Raw genomic sequence first — 9,829 nt, forward strand, 5'->3', positions numbered from 1 at the left:
AGCCCCAAGTGGGACATGGATTGTGTCCAGCTCTGTATCTACCCCAGGGCTTAGTACAGTGCCTGGAAAATAGAAAGCGTTTAACAAATACCATAAAAAGGGTGGCTGAAGAATCCAATTTTGGACTGAGCATTACAGCTCTCATCTGTGTAAAAAGTCAGAAGCCTGAAGGTACATTTCAGTAGCCTTAACAAGTCTAAAAGTTACACAGAGCCTCACTCAAAAGCTCTCACACCTGCAAACCCACTAAAAGAAGGGATAATAATAATAATAATAATAATAGTGGTGGTATCTGCTAAGCGCTTACTATGTGCAAAGTGCTGGGGGGATACAAGGTGATGAGGTTGTCCCACTTGGGGCTCACAGTCTTAATCCCCATTTTCCAGATGAGGTAACTGAGGCACAGAGAAGGTAAGTGGTTTGCCCAAGGTCACACAGCCGACAAACGGCGGAGGCAGAATTCAAACCCATGACCTCTGACTCCCAAGCCCACAGTCTTTCCACTGAGCCACGCTGCTGAACCTGCAAGGGTTGGGCAGGTTGTTGGCACTGGACAACTCCAGACCCACACCTGCTCTGGTCTTGAGCCGTGATAAGATTTCTTTTTGTGCCTGAATTAGTCCAGCTATTCAACAGGGTGGGGAAAGAACTTCTCTCTCCGGAAAATGCCATTTTATCCGGCTTTCACCTGCAGCTTCCATTTGGACCCTAGACAATGTGACTGACTTGTATGCATTAATGATAATAATAATAATGACATTTATTAAGTGCTTACTATGTGCAAAGTAATGATAATGGCTTTTATTAAGCGCTTACTATGTGCAAAGTTAGTGCAAAGCATTACCTCCTGTCACTCCACATTCCTTCCTGAGGATAACTGGGATAGGGCTGATGGAAATGTTGCGATGGTGTTGAGAGATGGAAGAATAAAAAGGGGAAAGAGTTGGGTGTGGGAAGGCATCTGGAATCCAATTCCCTCTTAGACTTGGAAAAAACAGGGAGCCCAGCTCCTAAGTAAAGAGTTCTGTCACATGGCTATGATGGCAACTTCGCATTGTATTGTATTGTGGGCAGAAAAAGCATCTACCAATTCTGTTGTCCTGTACTCTCTCGGGCGCTTAGTAAATCAATCGATCAATCGTATTTATTGAGCGCTTACTGTGTGCAGAGCACTGTACTAAGCTCTTGGGACATACAAGTTGGCAACATATAGAGACAGTCCCTACCCAACAGTGGGCTCACAGTCTAAAAAGAGGAGACAGAGAACATAACCAAACATACTAACAAAATAAAATGAATAGAATAGATATGTACAAGTGAAATAGAGTAATAAATATGTACAAACATATTTACATACATACAGGTGCTGTGGGGAAGGGAAGGAGGTAAGATGGGGGGATGGAGGGGGGACGAGGGGGAGAGTAAAACGCTCTGCATACATAAGCACTCACTACCATTGCTGACCCCTCATTTTCTAAGACCATTTTCAGCATAAATTTGGGTTTGAAAATCCTCCCTTGCCAGAGGAGAGGCAGTGTGGTTTAGTGGAAAGAGCACGGGCTTTGGAGTCAGAAGTCATGGGTTCTAATCCCAGCTCTGCCCCTTGTCAGCTGTGTGACTTTGGGCAAGTCACTTCACTTCCCTGGGCCTCAGTTCCCTCATCTGTAAAATGGGGATTAAGACTACGAGCCCCACGTGGGACAACCTGACCACTTTGTATCCACCCCAGTGCTTAAAACAGTGCTTGGCACTTAGTAAGCACTTAATGCCACACCATTATTATTGTTATCAGACAGGAAAAAAAATTTGGCTGAGAAACACTTAAATGGGAATCCTTACAATGAGAAGCCCCTCCCTGTCTGGTCAGGCTAGGAGTTGGTAGTAGAAAGCTCACTTAGTCCCCAGAAGCTTAATGTTTCCACCTCAATAAATGTCACAGTCATGTTTCATTTGTTCATTGGGTTTATTCTCTTCTTGCACGTCACCACGTTTATGAAAACATATAAGGCCACTGCTGCATGAAAGACATTTTGTACAAATGGCATTTACAACACCAAGGCGGAAAAAACAGCAGGTTAGTGGCTGCAGTCGCACTTCTCGGTCTCTGCTCCTTTGCAGACACACCCTTTGGCACCTTTGGTACATTCAGCTGGACGGCACGAGCAACAGCCTGAGAAAATAAAAACAGAGAATTAGGGATCCAAATTTGAGAACAGGTGCATGGCCTGAGAATCAATCTTATCTGAGCACAATGCACTGTACTAAAGCACTTGGAAGAGTACAATATAACAATCGCCAGACGCGTTCCCTCCCCACAGCAACTGAGCTCTCTCTAGACCATGAGCCCACTGTGGGCAAGAAATGTGTCTATTTATTGTCATATTGTACTACCCCAGCGCTTAGTATAGTGCTTTGAGCACAATAAGTGCTCAATAAATAACTGAATGAATGAATTCAGTCATTTCACTGAGCCCCTTCCTTCCTCTCCCCCTCGTCCCCCCTCCATCCCCCTCATCTCACCTCCTTCCCTTCCCCACAGCACCTGTATATATGTATATATGTTTGTACATATTTATTACTCTATTTATTTATTTTACTTGTACATATCTATTCTATTTATTTTATTTTGTTAGTATGTTTGGTTTTGTGCTCTGTCTCCCCCTTTTAGACTGTGAGCCCACTGTTGGGTAGGGACTGTCTCTATAGGTTGCCAACTTGTACTTCCCAAGCGCTTAGTACAGTGCTCTGCACATAGTAAGTGCTCAATAAATACGATTGATGATGATGATGTTGCCAACTTGTACTTCCCAAGCGCTTAGTACAGTGCTCTGCACACAGTAAGCGCTCAATAAATACGATTGATGATGATGAATTGGGTGCTAGACACATTTTTTTTAAAAAAGGAGTTATAAAATGACAAGACAATAGCAGTTAAGAAAAGTTTTAAGAGGCTAGGGATAACTTACGGAAACCCAGAGGTACTGAGGTCAAGTTAGGTTCACCGGGGAAACTGCTTAGTACAGTGCTGTGCACACAGTAAGCGCTCAATCAATATGGTTGACTGATTGGCTTGGGCAGAGTATCGAGTAGGGTTGAGGCTGAAAAATTCAGCTTCAGCAGTGAGGTTCCCCCCCGCCACGTTAAAACAGGGGATAATAATAATAATAATAGTATTTGTTAAGTGCTTATTCTGTGCCAAGCACTGTTCTAAACGCTGGGGCAGATACAATCAGGTTACCCCACATGGGGCTCACACTTTTAATCTCCATTTTGCAGAGGAAGTAACTGGGGAACAGAGAAGTTAAGTGACTTTCCCCAGGTCACACAGCAAACAAGTGGCAGAGGTGGAATCAGAACTTATTCATTCAATCTTATTTACTGAGCGCTTACCGTGTACAGAGAACTGTACTAAGCGCTTGGGCAGTACAAGTTGGCAAAATATAGAGACGGTCCCTACCCGACAACGGGCTCACAGTCTAGAAGGGGGAGATGGACAACAAAACAAAACATGCAGACAGGTGTCCCAAATCGTCAGAACAAATGGGATGGGAAGGAGGTAGGGCGGGGGGATGGGGAGGAGGAGAGGAAAAAGGGGGCTCAGTCTGGGAATCAATCAATCGTATTTATTGAGCGCTTACTGTGTGCAGAGCACTGGATTAAGCGCTTGGGAAGTGCAAGTTGGCAACATATATAGAGACAGTCCGTACTCAACAGTGGGCTCACAGTCTAAAAGGGGGAGACAGAGAACAAAACATACTAACAAAATAAAATAAATAGAATAGATATGTACAAGTAAAATAGAGTAATAAATCTGTACAAACATATATACATATATACAGGTGCTGTGGGGAAGGGAAGGAGGTAAGATGGGGGGGATGAAGAGGAGGGCGAGGGGAAGAGGAAGGAAGGGGCTCAGTCCGGGAAGGCCTCCTGGAGGAGGTGAGCTCTCAGTAGGGCCTTGAAGGGAGGAAGAGAGCTAGCTTGGCGGATGGGCGGAGGGAGGGCATCCCAAGCCAGGGGGAGGACATGGGCTGCTCATGTCCTCTGACACCCAAGCCTAGGCTCTTTCCAATCACCAAACCCACAAGCTCCAGTTCACCTTGTAAAAGAACAAATGAGGTGGTTATTTTTGCCGGAGGCCAAGTGTGATCTCGACCTGCCTACCAGTTATGATGACAAAGAACTGCATCCCTGCATTGCTCAGCATGGCTGCTCAGGGGAGCTTAAGTGACTAACTGGAATGAGAGGGGATGGGAAACTCACTTTTCTTGCAGGATGCACATTTACAGTTCTTGCATGTGCAGGAGCCAGCACAGGAACAAGAGCCACCTACAAAGAGAAATGCTGTCAGGACTGAAACATCACCCGTTGTTGAGTAGGGACTGTTTCTATCTGTTGCGGGATTGTGCTTTCCAAGCGCTTAGTCCAGTGCTCTAAACACAGTAAGTGCTCAATAAATTCGATTGATCGAATGAATGAATGAACACAGCCCTTAACAAATACCATCATCATCATCATCAACACAGAGCAGGTTCACTTTGAATCTCATTTTGGGGGTGGGTAGGGGGGTGCGAGGGGTGATTTTCCCCAGAAATCGCTGTGGTATTTGTTAATGATGATGATGACAGCATTTGTTAAGCACTTACTATGTGCAAAGCACTGTTCTAAGCGCTGGGGGGATGCAAGGTGATCAGGTTGCCCCTCATGGGGCTCACAGTCTTAATCAATCAATCGTATTTATTGAGCGCTTACTGTGTGCAGAGCACTGTACTAATAATAATAATAATGGTATTTGTAAAGCGCTTACTCTGTGCAAAGCACTGTTCTAAGCGCTGGGGGGGATACAAGGTGATCAGGATGTGGGGCTCACAGTCTTCAGCCCCATTTTACAGAAGCACTTGGGAAGTACAAATTGGCAACATATAGAGACAGTCCCTACCCAATCAATCAAACGTATTTATTGAGCACTTACTGTGTGCAGAGCACTGTACTAAGCGCTTGGGAAGTACAGGTTGGCAACATATAGAGACAGTCCCTACCTAACAGTGGGCTTTTACAGAGGAGGCCCAGAGAAGTTAAGTGACTTGCCCAAAGTCACACGGCTGACAAGTGGCAGACGCAGGATTAGAACCCATGACCTCTGGCTCCCAAGCCCGGGCTCTTTCCACTGAGCCACGCTGCTTCTCTGTTAAGTGCTTACTATGTGCCAAGCACTGGGGTAGATATAAGGTAGTCAGTTGGACACAGCTCCTGTCTCACATTCATTCATATTTATTGAGCGCTTACTGCGTGCAGAGCACTGTACTAAGCGCTTGGGAAGGACAAGTCGGCAACATATAGAGACGGTCCGGACCCAAGAGCAGGCTCACAGTATAGAAGGGGGAGACAGGCAACAAAACATGTAGACAGGTGTCAAAACCGTCAAAATAAATAGAATTACAGCACATCTAACAAAATAGAGTACTAAATATGTACAAGTAAAATAAATAAAGTAATGAATTTGTACAAATATATACACGTGCTGGGAGGAGGGGAAGGGGTAGGACGGGGGGAAGAGGAATAACGGGGCTCACAGTCTTATTCGTTCATTCAATCGTATTTATTGAGCGCTTACTGTGTGCAGAGCACTGTACCAAGCGCTTGGGAAGTACAAGTTGGCAACATATAATAATAATAATGGCATTTATTAAGCGCTTACTATGTGCAAAGCACTGTTCTAAGCGCTGGGCGGTCCCTACCCAACAGCTGGCTCACAGTCTAGAACAGGCCCCCTGCTCCCCGCTGCCACAGCAGCCCATTTCACAGATGAGGTAACCAAGACATAGAAAAATGAAGTGACTTGCTCAAGGTCACCCAGCAGAGAAGCGGCAGGGCCCGAATCAATCAATCGTATTTATTGAGCGCTTACTGTGTGCAGAGCACTGTACTAAGCGCTTGGGAAGTCCAAGTTGGCAACATTTAGAGACGGTCCCTACCCAACAGTGGGCTCATGGTCTAAAAGGGGGAGAACTCAGGTGCTTGGGAAGCAGCATAGCACAGTAGATAAAGCCTGGGGGTCAAAAAGCCATGAGTTCTAATCCTGACTCCACCAGTTGTCTGCTGGGTGACTTTGGGCAAGTCACTTCGCCTCTCTGTGCCTCAGTTCCCTCCTCTGTAAAATGAGGATTAAGACAGCGAGAGCCATGTCTCACTGAGAAGCAGCATGGCTCAGTGGAAAGCGCCCAGGTTTGGGAGCCAGAGGCCGTGGGTTCTAATCCCGGCTCACAGAGAAGCAGCGTGGCTCAATGGAAAGAGCACGGGCTGTGGAGTCAGAGGTCATGGGTTCAAATCCCGGCTCTGCCAATTGTCAGCTGTGTGGCCTTGGGTAAGTCACTTCACTTCTCTGGGCCTCAGTTACCTCATCTGTAAAATGGGGATGAAGACTGGGAGCCCCCCGGGGGACAACCTGATCACCTTGTAACCTCCCCAGTGCTTAGAACAGTGCTTTTTTTTTTAATGGCATTTATTAAGCACTTACTATATGCAAAGCACTGTTCTAAGTGCTGGAGAAGTTACAAGGCCATCAGGTTGTCCCTCAGGGGGCTCACAGTCTTAATCCCCATTTTACAGATGAGGTAACTGAGGCCCAGAGAAGTTAAGTGACTTGCCCATAGTCACACAGCTGACAAGCGGCAGAGCCGGGATTTGAACCCATGACCTCTGACTCCAAAGCCCGGGCTCTTTCCACTGAGCCACGCTGCTTCTTGCACATAAGTGTTTAATAAATGCCATTATTACTACTTAACTTTACTGGGCCTCAGTTCTCTCATCTGGAAAATGGGGATGGAGACTGTAAGCCCCCTTGTTGGACAGGGGACTGTATCCAACCCCATTTGCTTGTATCCACCCCAGGGCTTAGTATATAGTAAGCGCTTAACAGATACCCTGATTATTCAGATACCCAGACTGAGCCCCCTCCTCCCCCTACCTCCTTCATTCAATCGTATTTACTGAGCGCTTACTGTGTGCAGAGCACTGTACTAAGCGCTTGGGAAGTACAAGTTGGCAACATATAGAGACGGTCCCTACCCAACAGTGGGCTCGCAGTCTTCCCCTCCCCACAGCACCTGTATATATGTTTGTATATATTACTCTATTTTACTTGTACACATTTACTATTCTATTTTATTTTGTTAATATTACTCTATTTTACTTGCACATATCCAGAGAAGCAGCGTGGCTCAGTGGAAAGAGCACGGGCTCTGGAGTCAGAGGTCATGGGTTCGAATCCCGACCCCGCCACATCTCTGCTGTGTGATCTTGGGCAAGTCACTTAACTTCTCAGGACAACCTGATCACCTCGCAACCTCCCCAGCGCTTAGAACAGTGCTTTGCACATAGTAAGCGCTTAACAAATATCATCATCATCTGTAAAATGGGGTTTAAGACTGTGAGCCCCACGTGGGACAACCTGATCACCTTGTATCCTCCCCAGCGCTTAGAACAGTGCTTTGCACATAGTAAGCGCTTAACAAATATCATCATCATCTGTAAAATGGGGTTTAAGACTGTGAGCCCCACGTGGGACAACCTGATCACCCTGTATCCTCCCCAGCGCTTAGAACAGTGCTTTGCACATAGTAAGCGCATAACAAATACCATCATCATCTGTAAAATGGGGTTTAAGACTGTGAGCCCCACGTGGGACAACCTGATCACCCTGTATCCTCCCCAGCGCTTAGAACAGTGCTTTGCACATAGTAAGCGCTTAACAAATATCATCATCATCATCATCAGTAAAACGGGGTTTAAGACTGTGAGCCCCACGAGGGACAACCTGATCACCCTGTATCCCAGCGCTTAGAACAGTGCTTTAGCACATAGTAAGCGCTTAACAAATGACAATTATTATTATATTTACTATTCTCTTTATTTTATTAATATGTTCTGTTGTCTGTCTCCCCCTTCTAAACTGTGAGCCCGCTGTTGGGTAGGGACTGTCTCTAGATGTGGCCAACTTGTACTTCCCAAGCGCTTAGTACAGTGCTCTGCACACAGGAAGTGCTCAATAAATACGAATTTAATGACTTATTCTGCCTCCCAATGAATTATTCTGCCTCCCAAGCGCGGGCACTACCCACTAGGCTGTTGTAGGCCAAGTTGGGCAGACTCACCGTTGGCACAGTTGCAGGTCTGCGGGTCCATGGCCTAAGGTCTCTGGGCTGTCAGGTCAAGAGGATCCCAAGGCCGGCTGGTGGGGGGCGGTTATTTATAGCAGAAGAGGGATGTCCAGCACGCTCCCCTCCCCTGCACACGACTCCTCCAAACCGGCTGCAACTGCAGCAACCGGCCCTGCAATGTCCGAGTGCAAACCGGCCCGGGTGCAACTGCAACCTGCATTGTCCGGTTGCAAACCAGCTCGGGTGCAATTGCAACCCCCGCCCCTGCATCGTCCGGGTGCAAACCAGCTCGGGTGCAACTGCAGCCCCCGCCCTGGGATTTTGGGGGGTGCAATTGCAGCCCCCCTCCCTTGGATATTCCAGGTGCAAAAGGGCTCGGGTGCAATTGTAACTCCCGCCCCTGCATCGTGCGGGTGCAAACCAGCTCGGGTGCAACTGCAGCCCCCTTCCTGGGATTTTGGGGGGTGCAATTACAGCCCCCTCCCTTGGACTTTCCAGGTGCAAAAGGGCTCGGGTGCAATTGCAACCCCCGCCCCTTCATCGTCCGGGTGCAAACCAGCTCGGGTGCAACTGCAGCCCCAGCCCTGGGGGTTTTGGGGGTGCAATTGCAGCCCCCTCCCTTGGACTTTCCAGGTGCAAAAGGGCTCGGGTGCAATTGCAACCCCCGCCCCTGCATTGCCCGTGTGCAAACCAGCTCGGGTGCAACCACAACCTCTGCCCTGGGTTTTTTGGGGTGCAATTGAAGCCCCCTCCCCTGAATTGCCCGGGTGTAAACCAGCTCGGGTGCAACTTCAGCCCCCGCCCTGGGGTTTTGGGGGTGCAGCTGCAGCCCCCTCCCCTGAATTGTCCGGGTGCAACCGCAGCCCCCGCCCTGGGATATTTTGGGGTGCAATTGCAGCCCCCTCCCCTGAATTGTCCGGGTGCAAAACGTCTCGGCTGCAACTGCAGCTCCCGCCCTGGGATTTTTCGGGGTGCAATGGCAGCCCCCTCCCCTAGACTGTCCAGGTGCAAACCAGCTCGGGTAATAATAATAATAGTAATATTTATTGTTGTCCACTAGCGAACTTGACATGACTGACTCCATTTTGTGTATGCTGACAGTAACCCTCCATTTTGTGCAGGCCGGGAGAACAACCCCTTTTTGTATTTTCTGCAAGGCTCAGCAACAGATGTCTTCAAGGCCAGTAACAAGTATCATCATCATCATCATCATCAATCGTATTTATTGAGCACTTACTGTGTGCAGAGCACTGTACTAAGCGCTTGGGAAGTCCAAGTTGGCAACATACAGAGACAGTCCCTCCCCAACAGTGGGCTCACAGTCTAAAAGGGGGAGACAGAGAACAAAACCAAACATACTAACAAAATAAAATAAATAGAATAGGTATGTACAAGTAAAATAAATAAATAAATAGAGTAATAAATATGTACAAATATATATGCAAGTATCTATGCAAGGCCATAGGGACTTGATAACAACAACCTGCACAAGGCAGTGGGAACCGAGAATTATGAGAATTTGGAACATCTTGTCGGTCCTAATCGGATTCCTGAAATTCCTAAATGCTCCGCTCCCATGTTGCAGTAACTCAATAAAAGAAACAGTGAGAATGGGATCGGGGCTGCTTGTCACTCGTCCCTCTCCCGGGAGGTGAACGGGCAGGTGACCA

The 9,829-nt window shown here is 47.4% G+C and overlaps 1 long non-coding RNA gene across 1 annotated transcript; it reads right to left on the reverse strand.

Annotated features, from left to right (window-relative positions):
• Positions 1-1,944: 1,944 nt before the first annotated feature.
• Positions 1,945-8,372, reverse strand: LOC119934953. Its single transcript, XR_005453046.1, has 2 exons — positions 8,154-8,372; positions 1,945-2,170 (listed from the first exon to the last, which is right to left on the reverse strand). It is a non-coding gene; the product is annotated as an uncharacterized LOC119934953 (long non-coding RNA).
• Between the last annotated feature and the right edge of the window lie 1,457 nt (positions 8,373-9,829).

Source organism: Tachyglossus aculeatus, chromosome 11 (assembly GCF_015852505.1).
Source record: "Tachyglossus aculeatus isolate mTacAcu1 chromosome 11, mTacAcu1.pri, whole genome shotgun sequence".
Lineage (NCBI taxonomy): Eukaryota > Metazoa > Chordata > Mammalia > Monotremata > Tachyglossidae > Tachyglossus > Tachyglossus aculeatus.